Source organism: Arachis hypogaea, chromosome 16, assembly GCF_003086295.3.
Source record: "Arachis hypogaea cultivar Tifrunner chromosome 16, arahy.Tifrunner.gnm2.J5K5, whole genome shotgun sequence".
NCBI lineage: Eukaryota > Viridiplantae > Streptophyta > Magnoliopsida > Fabales > Fabaceae > Arachis > Arachis hypogaea.
The window spans coordinates 103,869,598-103,882,502 of record NC_092051.1 but is presented as its reverse complement, the minus strand read 5'-3'; positions in this window follow the sequence as shown (position 1 = coordinate 103,882,502).

Here is a 12,905-nt window from a genome sequence, read left to right as displayed (position 1 = left end):
AAATGGAGGAGCACAAGAGTGCTACTCTCATTCTAGGAAGACCCTTCCTAGCAACTGGACGATCCCTCATTGACGTCCAACAGGGGGAAATAACCCTGAGAGTCAATGATGATGAGTTCAAGTTGAACGCTGTCAAAGCCATGCAGCATCCAGACACAGCAACAGACTGCATGAAAGTTGATCTTATTGACTCTTTGGTAGAAGAGATCAACATGGCTGAGAGTCTCGAATCAGAGTTGGAAGACATCTTTAAAGATGTTCAGCCTGATTTGGAGGATTCAGGGGACATGAAAGAGCCTCTGAACTTTCTTCTGAAAGAGGAAAAACCTCCTAAACCCAAGCTCAAGCCACTACCACCATCCTTGAAATATGCATTTCTGGGAGAAGGTGACACTTTTCCAGTGATCATAAGCTCTACTTTAAATTCACAGGATGAGGAAGCACTTATTCAAGTGCTAAGGACACACAAAACAGCTCTTGGGTGGTCCATAGGTGACCTTAAGGGCATAAGCCCAGCTAGATGCATGCACAAAATCCTATTGGAGGATAATGCCAAACCAGTGGTTCAACCACAGAGGCGGCTAAATCCAGCCATGAAGGAAGTGGTGCAGAAAGAGGTCACCAAGTTACTAGAGGCCGGGATTATTTATCCTATTTCTGATAGCCCCTGGGTGAGCCCTGTTCAAGTCGTCCCAAAAAAGGGAGGCATGACAGTGATTCATAATGAAAAAAATGAACTGGTTCCTACAAGAACAGTTACGGGGTGGCGCATGTGTATTGACTACAGAAGGCTCAATACAGCCACCAGAAAGGATCATTTTCCTTTACCATTCATAGACCAGATGCTAGAAAGACTAGCAGGTCATGATTATTACTGCTTTTTGGATGGCTACTCAGGCTATAACCAGATTGCAGTAGATCCCCAGGATCAAGAGAAAACAGCATTCACATGTCCATCCGGAGTGTTTGCTTATAGAAGGATGCCATTTGGGCTATGTAATGCGCCTACAACCTTCCAGAGATGCATGCTCTCTATTTTCTCTAACATGGTGGAAAAATTTCTGGAAGTCTTCATGGATGACTTCTCAGTATATGGAGACTCATTCAGCTCCTGTCTTGATCACCTGAAACTTGTTCTGAAAAGATGCCAAGAAACCAACCTAGTTTTAAACTGGGAAAAGTGTCACTTCATGGTGACTGAAGGAATTGTTCTTGGGCATAAAATCTCAAACAAGGGAATAGAGGTGGATCAAGCAAAAATAGAGGTAATTGAAAAATTACCACCACCTGCCAATGTTAAGGCAATCAGAAGCTTTCTGGGGCATGCAGGATTCTATAGAAGGTTTATAAAGGATTTTTCAAAAATCGCAAAACCTCTAAGCAATCTGCTAGCTGCTGACACGCCATTTGTGTTTGACACAAAGTGCCTGCAGGCGTTTGAAACGCTGAAAGCTAAGCTGGTCACAGCACCAGTCATTTCTGCACCAGACTGGACATTACCATTTGAGCTAATGTGTGATGCCAGTGATCATGCCATTGGTGCAGTATTGGGACAGAGGCATGACAAGCTTCTGCATGTCATCTATTATGCCAGTCGCGTTCTAAATAATGCCCAGAAAAATTACACAACCACAGAAAAAGAACTACTTGCAGTGGTTTACGCCATTGACAAGTTCAGATCATACTTAGTAGGATCAAAAGTGATTGTGTATACTGACCATGCTGCTCTTAAATATCTACTCACAAAGCAGGATTCAAAACCCAGGCTCATCAGATGGGTATTGCTTCTGCAAGAGTTTGATATAGAAATAAGAGACAGAAAAGGGACAGAGAACCAAGTGGCTGATCATCTGTCCCGGATAGAGCCAGTGGAAGGGACGTCCCTCCCTTCTCTTGAGATCTCTGAGACGTTTCCTGATGAGCATTTATTCGCCATTCAGGAAGCACCATGGTTTGTCGATATTGCAAACTATAAAGCTGCATGGTTCATACCCAAGGAGTACAACAGGATACAAAAGAAGAAATTAATTACTGATGCAAAGTACTACTTGTGGGATGAACCTTATCTCTTTAAGAGATGTGCAGACGGAATTATCCGTAGGTGTGTGCCTAGAGAAGAAGCACAGAGGATCCTATGGCATTGCCACGGATCTCAATATGGAGGCCATTTCGGAGGTGAGCGAACAGCCACCAAGGTCCTCCAATGTGGCTTCTATTGGCCCACACTCTATAAAGACTCCCGAGAGTTTGTACGCAATTGTGACAGTTGCCAAAGAGCTGGTAATCTACCTCATGGTTACGCCATGCCTCAACAAGGAATCTTGGAAATTGAGTTGTTTGACGTATGGGGAATTGACTTCATGGGACCTTTCCCACCATCATACTCAAACACTTATATTCTGGTGGCAGTTGACTATGTATCAAAATGGGTTGAGGCTATTGTCACACCCACCAATGATACTAAAACAGTGCTGAAGTTCCTCTAGAAACATATCTTTAGCAGGTTTGGTGTCCCTAGAGTACTAATCAGTGATGGGGGCACTCACTTCTGCAATAAACAGCTTTACTCTGCCATGGTTCGGTATGGAATTCGCCACAAGGTGGCCACTCCATATCATCCACAAACCAATGGGCAAGCTGAAGTCTCTAACAGAGAATTAAAGAGAATCCTGGAAAGGACAGTAAATACCCGTAGAAAGGATTGGGCACGGAGCCTGGATGATGCTCTATGGGCTTACAGGACAGCATTCAAGACCCCATAGGGACATCTCCATACCAACTCGTGTATGGTAAGGCATGTCACCTGCCCGTGGAACTGGAACATAAGGCCTACTGGGCAACCAGATTCCTAAACTTTGATGCCAAATTAGCAGGAGAAAAACGATTGCTCCAGCTAAATGAGCTAGAGGAATTCAGATTCACAGCTTTCGAAAATGCCAAGCTTTATAAAGAAAAATAAAAAAAATGGCATGACAGAAAGCTGTCATCTAGAATCTTTGAACCAGGACAGAAGGTCCTGTTGTTTAACTCTAGACTCAGGCTATTCCCCGGGAAACTGAAATCCCGGTGGAGGGGACCATACGTGATTACAAGTGTGTCACCATATGGTTATGTGGAGCTTCAAGACATTGATTCTGATAAGAAGTTCATTGTCAATGGACAGAGAATCAAGCATTATCTTGAAGGCAACATCGAGCAAGAATGCTCAAGGCTGAAGCTAGATTAAAAGCTCAGCAAGGTCCAGCTAATGACAATAAAGAAGCGCTTGCTGGGAGGCAACCCAGCCATGGGGCAACAATCCTCTAAGCATCTTGCCCTATTTCTATTCTTATTTTTATTTGTTTATATAGAGTTCATTGATAACAAGGTAAATAATCATTTACAGAAGACCTCGGCACACAAAATAGAGAAAAAGATCTCACTGGCAAGAAAACGCCAGTAAAAGAGCATTTTGGGCGTTCAACGCCCAAAATGGGCATCCACTGGGCGCTGAACGCCAGTGATGGTAGCAGCTGGGTGTTCAACGCCAGAAAGGGGCACCCACTGGGCGTTGAACGCCAGTAATGGCAGCAGCTGGGCGTTGAACGCCCAGGAGAGCAGCAATTGGGCGCTGAACGCCCAAAACAGGCAGTGTTTGGGCGTTCAAACGCCAGGAAGGCAGGGAGGAGCCAAATTCATTTTTTCCACACGTATTTCCATTTTAATTTCAAATTTTATGCTTCAATGCATGATTTTTACATGAACATGTCAAGAACCCTGATTTCTAAAATCCTTAATTTCTAAAAATCCATCTTTCCAAATTCAATCCAACTCTTTTCAAATCTTTTTTGAAAACAAATCTATCTTTTTCACTAAAAAATCTTTTCAACTAATCCATATCTTTTTCAATTCTCCATATTATCTTTTTCAAAATTCAGATTTATCTTTTTCAAAAATCTATCATATCTTTTCAAAATTAAACTATATCTTCTATCTTATCTTTTTCAACTCAATCTTTTTATCTTATCTTTTCCAATTTTTCGAAAATCCACCCCCCATCCCTTTAAATTTGGGTTCGGCCTCCCCCCTCCTCCATCAACAATTGCACCTAGCTCTCCTTCTATCCCTCTCCTAAGTTTGGTGTGTTTATCCGAGATCACTAAGATCATGGCTCCTAAAGGAAAACAACCCACTCCAAGAGGCAAGAAAGAGAGCGTTCCAAAACCACTTTGGAATCAAGGGAAGTTCTTATCTAAAGAACATTCAGACCATTATCTTAAAGTAATGGGTCTGAGATCAGTGATCCCGGAAGTTAGATTCGATCTAAAAGAAGATGAATATCCGGAGATCCAGGAGCAAATTCGAATCAGGAACTGGGAAGTCCTAGCTAATCGTGAAACGAAAGTGGAAAGGAACATGGTCCAGGAGTTCTATGCTAATATGTGGCAAATTGACAAGCAAAAACTATCTGGAACTGCATTCTATGAATTTCGGACCATGGTCAGAGGAAAGATTGTTCATACCACCCCTGACAAGATCAGGGAGATCTTAAAGCTACCTCAGCTAAAGGATGATCCAGACTCCTTCAACAGGAGGATGATGAGAGCAGACATTGACCTGGATAAGATTCTAGAGGACATATGTATCCCTGGAGCGAGGTGGACCACCAACACAAAGGGTGTCCCAAATCAACTCAAGAGAGAGGATCTCAAACCAGTCGCCAGAGGATGGCTGGACTTCATTGGGCGTTCTCTGTTGCCCACTAGCAACCGTTCTGAAGTCACAGTTAAAAGAGCAGTGATGATCCATTGCATCATGATGGGAAAGGAAGTGGAGGTTCATCAGCTGATTTCAACTGAACTCTACAAAATTGCTAACAAAAATTCTAAAGAGGCCAGGTTGGCTTATCCAAGCGTGATTTCTCTGCTCTGCAAGGACGCTGGAGTAAGGATGGGAATAACTGAATATATCCTAATTGAAAAGCCAATCACCAAAGCATCAATGGAAAAATAACAAGCACAGGAGGATCCCATCAAGAAGAGAGCACAGGAATTCCTCCCAGAGATCCCTCAATCTGAATATTGGGAGTATCTTGAGACGTCCGTTACCAAGATAAGGGAAGCTATGGAGCAAATAATAAAAGAACAGAAGGAACACAGTCAAATGTTGACCTATATGTTTAAAGAACAAGAGGAGCATGGGCGTGACTTAAGGGAACTGAAGCGCCAAAAGTCTTCTCTTGTAGGACCCCCGTTCCCCCAGAATAAAGGTTGTTAATTTCCAATTTCTGCCTTAACTCTGTGACAGTGTCCTTATAGAAGTTTACCTTAGGAGTCATATAGTAGTAATTAGTATCTATTTTGATTTTATCTCCAAATTAAGCTATAGTTTATTTTTCTCATCATCAGCAAACATGAATAAAGTAGTAGATCTTTTGAATAAGAGGCAATAAAATTTCGAATTTTAATAAGAGAAATTCTAATTAGTTAAATGTGGTGGCAATGCTTTCTGTCTTCTGAATGATTGCTTGAACAGTGCATATGTCTTTTGAATTTGTTGTTTAAGACTGTTAAATATGTTGGCTCTTGAAAGAATGATGAACATGAGACATGTTATTGATAATCTGAAAAATCATAAAAATGATTCTTGAAGCAAGAAAAAGCAACAAAGAACAAAGCTTGCAAAAAAAAAAAGAGAGAGAGAAAAAGCAAGCAGAAAAAGCCAATAACCCTTAAAACCAAAAGGCAAGGGCAAATAAAAAGGATCCCAAGGCTTTGAGCATCAGTGGATAGGAGGGCCTAAAGGAATAAAATCCTGGTCTAAGCGGCTAAACCAAGCTGTCCCTAACCATGTGCTTGTGGCGTGAAGGTGTCAAGTGAAAACTTGAGACTGAGCGGTTAAAGTCAAGGTCCAAAGCAAAAAGAAGAGTGTGCTTAAGAACTCTGGACACCTCTAATTGGGGACTTTAGCAAAGCTGAGTCACAATCTGAAAAGGTTCACCCAGTTATGTGTCTGTGGCATTTATGTATCCGGTAGTAATACTGGAAAACAAAGTGCTTAGGGCCACGGCCAAGACTCATAAAAAAGCTATGTTCAAGAATCATCACACTGAACTAAGAGAATCAACAACACTATCTGAATTATGAGTTCCTATAGATGCCAATCACTCTGAGCTTCAATGGATAAAGTGAGATGCCAAAACTGTTCAGAAGCAAAAAGCTACTAGTCCCGCTCATCTGATTAGAATCTGAGCTTCAATCAAAAAACTCTGAGATATTATTGCTTCTCAACCTATTAGTCTTCTATTTTATTTGTCTAGTTGCTTGAGGACAAGCAACGGTTCAAGTTTGGTGTTGTGATGAGCGGATATTTTATACGCTTTTTGGGGTTAATTTCATATAGTTTTGAGTATGTTTTAGTTGCTTTTTAGTCTATTTTCATTAGTTTTTAGGAAAAATTCATATTTCTGGACTTTACTAAGAGTTGTGTATTTTTCTGTAATTTCAGGTATTTTTCTGACTGAAATTGAAGGAGCTGAGCAAAAATCTGATTCAGGCTGAAAAAGGACTGCTGATGCTGTTGGATTCTGACCTCCCTTCACTCAAAATGGATTTTCTGGAGCTACAGAACTCGAAATGGCATGCTTTTAATTGCGTTGGAAAGTAGACATTCAGGGCTTTCCAGAAATATATAATAGTCCATACTTTGCACAAGGATAGACGATGTAAACTGGCGTTCAACGCCAGTTCTCTGCCCAATTCTGGCGTCCAGCGCCAGAAAAGGATCAAAAGCTGGAGTTGAACGCCCAAACTGGCACAAAAACTGGCGTTCAACTCCACAAATAGCCTCTGCACGTGACTCACTTAAATCTCAGCCCCAGCACACACCAAGTAGGCCCCAGAAGTGGATCTCTGCATCATCCATCATAGTCTACTCATTTTTTGTAAACCTAGGCTACTAAGTTTAGTATTTAAACAACTTTTAGAGACTTATTTTGTATCTCATGACATTTTAGATTTGAACTTTGTATTCTCTGACGGCATGAGTCTCTAAACCCCATTGTTGGGGGTGAGGAGCTCTGCTGTGTCTCGATGAATTAATACAAGTATTTCTGTTTTCCATTTAAACACGCTTGTTCCTATCTAAGATGTTCATTCGCGCTTAACTATGATGAAGGTGATGATCCGTGACATTCATCACCTTCCTCAAACTATGAACGTGTGCCTGACAACCACCTCCGTTCTATATCCGATTGAATGAGTATCTCTTAGATTCCTTAATCAGAATCTCTGTGGTATAAGCTAGAACTGATGGCGGCATTCATGAGAATCCGAAAAGTCTAAACCTTGTCTGTGGTATTCCGAGTAGGATTCAATGATCGAATGGCTGTGACGAGCTTCAAACTCACGAGTGCTGGGCGTAGTGACAGACGCAAAAGGATAGCAGATCCTATTCCGGCATGATTGAGAACCTACAGATGATTAGCCGTGCGGTGACAGTGCATTGGGAATCTTTTCACTGGAAGGATGGATGGTAGCCATTGACAACGGTGATCCACCTACACATAACTTGCCATAGGAGGACGTGTGTGCGTGAATTAGAAGACAGAGGAAAGCAGAGATTCAGAAGACAAAGCATCTCCAAAACTCCAACACATTCTCCATTACTGCATAACAAGTAACCTTTAATTTATGCTCTCTTGGTTATTCGAAATTCTACTGATAAACATAATTGACTTCCTGACTAAGATTTACAAGATAACCATAGATTGCTTCAAACCAACAATCTCCGTGGGATTCGACCCTTACTCACGTAAGGTATTACTTGGATGACCCAGTGCACTTGCTGGTTAGTGGTACGAGTTGTGAAAAGTGTGATTCATAATTCGTGCACCACAAAGCATCTCCAAAACTCCAACATATTCTCTATTACTGCATAACAAGTATTTATTTCATGCTCTTTTATTTTTCTCAATTCAAACTGATAATCATAATTAATCTCCTGACTAAGATTTACAAGGTAACCATAGATTGCTTCAAGCCAATAATCTCTGTGGGATCGACCCTTACTCACGTAAGGTATTACTTGGACGACCCAGTGCACTTGGTGGTTAGTTGTACGGAGTTGTGAAAAGTGTGAATCACAATTTCGTGCACCAATGTGCCTCCTCCTCATGATCATCCACCTCCGCATCAGATGGCTCAGAAGTGGTGTCAGGCTCGGAGGGGATGTCACTGCCGGATCGGATCATCAACTTTAGGTGCTCGTAGCGTCGCTTGTGGCGACGCTCCATATGATCCAGGCGTGCGAAGAGGCGGTGCACCAGATGATAAATGGGCTCAGGAGCAGGTGGAGGTGCAGTGGATGGGGCTGGTACAGCAGTTGATGCAGAAGGGGCAGCTGAAGATGTGGCTGCCTCACCTGAGGCAGTGAGAAAAGGAGGTCTGTACCCTAATGCCAGAAACTTCCTGCTGTGAGGAATGATCTTCTTGCAGTCTGCAGCAGTTGGCTTCTCATCAGCAAGCTCCCAAGGCACGTCAGCTCGGCGGGCTAGCTGGGTGATCAGATAAGGGAAAGGGAGGGTGCCTCTGACATGGACCCTGGCCATATAATACCACATGAAATGTGGAAGATACAGGTCCTTACCCTCCATCACACACCAGATGAGGGTGATCATAGCAGCGGGCACCTCTATCTCATGAGTGCTCGGCATCACGTAGTTACTCAGGATCTGTTGCCAAAGCTGAGCCTCATCATTCAAATATATCAGCTTGATTCCCTTAGGCATCACTGTATTCTTTCCCATGACCCATGGGGCAGTAGGATCAAGGGTTATTCTCTGCTTGAATGCATCCCAGTCATATCTCATGTATCTCATATCCTCTTCAGCCTTTTGGTAACCGTAAGGCTGATCTGACTTAGGCTGAAGACGGAGGATATCCTCAATAGCTTCCTCAGTGACTAAAATCTGTTTTCCTCTGAGGTGTACTGCATCCAGGGAAGTCTTGAAATAGTTACAGTAAAATTCTCTGACCCAAGATGCATTGACCTCTGTCAAGTTCCTTTCCATGAAGAACCAGCCTCTTTGTTTTATCTGTTCGGAAGTGTACTGGGTGAGTTCTTCTGGAATTTTAAGAGTTCACTCTAGGTAGAGGTTCCTAGAAGTGGCAAACACTGGATACTTTAGCTCGCAGTATTTGTTTGCAAATTTGACTTGATCTGTGGTAGTGAGGAGCTGGTCGGCCTTTTCCTGCGGGGTAAGGTTCTTTTCCTGCCCAGGAATCGTCGTGAAGGATATCCAGGATAGAGGTAGAAGATTCTCCTCTTTTCCATTTGCCTATAGTTGCCTTGCCTTTTCCCTTACTTTTGGGATCAGACATCCTGAAAAGCAGAAGTAGCAGGATATAATTGAAGAACTAAAGCAGGAAAACAAGTACGCAAGTAAGATTTTGTCAATGTAAGCTTAAAGGCAAAAGAAAAAACAATAGAGCATGAATTGAGGTAAGTATATATACATTTTGGATTGAATTCGAGTTAAAAATCTGAGAGTAAAAATCACAATCCAAAATGTAATAGAAGTGGAATTCAAGTTAATTTGGAAAAACAGTAATCATGCCTTGAGTTAGAAAGTTAAAGTAGTTAGGTAAAAACCAAAAAAGAGAAGTTAGAAAGCTAAAGTGGTTAGGAGTTAAAAAGGAAGTTAAAGTGAGTGGCATGAGAATGGTTTTCCTAGTTACCAAGAAATCCACAAACTTGAAGAACAATTAACTCATATTCAAGCAAGGATTGCAGTTTATTGATGATAATTCCTATAGATAAAGTAAGTTTAAAATGAGAATGAAATCATCAATAAGCAATTTATTACTCAGGGAACCAAAAGGAATAAGAATGCTAGTCCGTGCATTCAGGAATTGGTTTGGTTGTAGCCAAGTAATGCAAAATACTGAATTTCCAAACCAATACATGAATGGGGGTAGATTAAACCATAAATTTGCAGAAAATTGGGCAGCATTCCGGCTAAAATTGGATGTTCCCGGGTAGTAAACAGCAGGAAAAATCAGTTCATATGAAAGTAAATAGTGCTGGAAAGATTAACAAATAGCAAGAATATTAAAGAACAATTTAACAGCAACATCAAATATGAAGAACAACATATGAACAGCACAGCATTACAGTAAATTCAGAATTGCGAATCAGATAAAAACAGGTAGCACGAACGGTGCAATTATCAGGCCTAAATCCACTAACCACATCCTAGCTACCTAGGGGGGGCGTCGGCGGGGTGGTGCAGCGCGGCGATCGGGGCTGGGCAGCTAGGATGACGGTGGTTGCAGAGGGGGGAGGAGGTGCAGACGAGGAGGGAAGGGGATGAATGGGTGACGCGAGGGGTAGGGTTTCGCGTGAATGGGGGTTTAGTATTTTTGAATCCACGCGAACGCGTGGGGCACGCGATCGCGTGATTTGGGTGAAAAGGGGAGTGACGCGGCCGCGTCATCGACGCGATCGCGTGATTGTGGGATAATGAAAGTGACGCGTACGTGTGGGGCACGCGTACGCGTCGCTCAGAATTGTGCTAAATGCACGCTTCCAGCGTCGTTTTGGCACAACTCTCTGTCTCCAAAAGAGTCCATAAAATCCACGCGACGCATACGCGTCGCTCACACTTTCGCGTGGGATGTGTGTAGTGTGAGTGACGCGTTCGCGTCACGGACACGAACGCGTGGGCCGATTTGTGCTAAACGCACACCATCCGCACAATTCCAGCCTAACTTTCTGGGCGTTAGATCTTTACGCCGATTTCCATTCGATGCCCACGCGTGGCCTGCGCGCTCGCGTGGGGTGATTTTTTTTATGCAGTTATGCAGTATGCAATGCTAATGTAGATGCTATGAATAATTCCAGGTTCAATGTAAATAAAATAAAATAAAAATAAACAAAACGAAATAAAATTGAAAAAAGAACGATCATACCATGGTGGGTTGTCTCCCACCTAGCACTTTTAGTTAAAGTCCTTAAGTTGGACATTTGATGAGCTTTCTGCTATGATGGCTTGTGCTTGAATTCATCAAAAAATCTCCACCACTGTTTGGAATGCCAACAGCCTCCGGGGTCCCAAACTAGGCATGTAAAGCCTTTGAGTAAATTCAAACAGCTTCTCAGGTTCCCGGGATGTTGAATGTCAGAATAGATTCCAAGATCCCACACCTTGCTATTATATCCGCCTTTGTCTTGATTTTTACTTTTCTAGCCGGGCGGTTTGGAAGTTGCATTCTCACCAAGATGACTAGACATTTTCCGAGACCCATTCAATCGAACTCGAAACCAATCCTTACACTTCAGATTGAAGCGTGGAACCTTATTGAATCTCGCATAGCAGCCTTGAGCACGAACCATTTTCCTTTTACTCTTAAAGCCGCAAAGAGCTCTAAGCTGGCCATCTGTTTCAAGCAAACCATATTCAAGTGGAAAAGTAAAGATAAAAGCTAAGGAATTTACCCACTTAAATTTAGTATTGGGTGGTAATGGCCTCGGGATATGTGTTTCCAGTGGTTTTGCAAGCTCTTCTCCCTTGTGTTCTTCTATGAATTCTTCCATTTCCTTGCAGACTTCTTCAATTTCAACCACATCTTGATCCAAGTCTTCGATATCTTCCTCATCACTCAAGTCATAAGTTGGAGGTTGCGAAAAATTTACCTCCACATCATCTTCGTATTCACTTGGGGAAGATTCTCCCATCTCAAAGAGTTCACTTGCGGATGCAAGTTCATTAGTAGGAGAACTTGGTTCGGGATTATCTTCATCAAAGAAACTTGCTTGTTGAGTTATTCCATCCAGTTCTTCATAAGATTCCTGCTTTGGAGGTTGTTCACTATCCTCCTTAGCATCAATTGTAAATTTCTTGACAGAATTCTCTACAATTCTGGATTCCCATGGAGGTTCAGCGTCTCCTAAGTCTTCAACCAATTCTTCTTCTTCAATAATTTCAGCTTCCTCCACTTGTTCCAGTACAAAATCATGCTCTATACTGTTCAGTGGGGTTTCTAGTATCTCCTTCATGCTGTGTTCTTCATTAGATTGCCCACATGAAGCCATGGGGGTTCCTTGAGTGTCCGAACGTCGGGAAGGTAGTCTATTTATTGCTTGATTCAATTAGTGAAGTGTGGCATGAAACTTTTCAAATGTTTCCTTGAGTTGCTCCTTTGATTCTTGGAGTGATGGATATGGACATGGTGCATAGGGAAGTGGTGGTTCTTGGGAGTAATTGGGTTGGAATTGGTATGGATATGGATTAGGGTCATATGGAGGTGAATGGTGGTAGTTGGCTTCTGAGTGTGGTGGTTCAAAGCTGTGTTGAGGAGGTGGTTCATAGGCGTATGATGGGGGTCCATCATATCTATCATTTCGGCATGCACCTCGGAATGGTTTTTGACCATAGTAATTTGGTGGGTGATGGTTGTCACGAAGGGGTCCACCGTACCTATTGTCTTGACATGCATTGTTGAATGGTCGTCGTCCATGGTAGTTTGGAAGGTGTTGTTGCCTAAAGGGTTGATTAGATCCTTGTGGCTCCGTCCATCTCTGATTGTTTTGACCTTGATGCATGTTCCTGTTATAGCTTCCATTCCTTTCAACATTATTAGAGCCAAACTCAAAGCGATAGGGGTTAGAATTTATAGTAAATAATAAAAATTGAAAGCGAAAATAAAAAGAAATAAACAAGCAAAAGAAAATATTTACAATAACCAATAATAAGGCACACGTTTGCAATTCCCCGGCAACGGCGCCATTTTGAAGAACGAAACTCTCGCGCGATCTAGAATTTTCACAATAAATTCGCGTTGTAAGTATAGCTTCTAGACCGACAAGAATTCCTTTCTTACAAAAGTTTGGTTGTCACAAGTAACAAAACCCAATAAAATTTTATA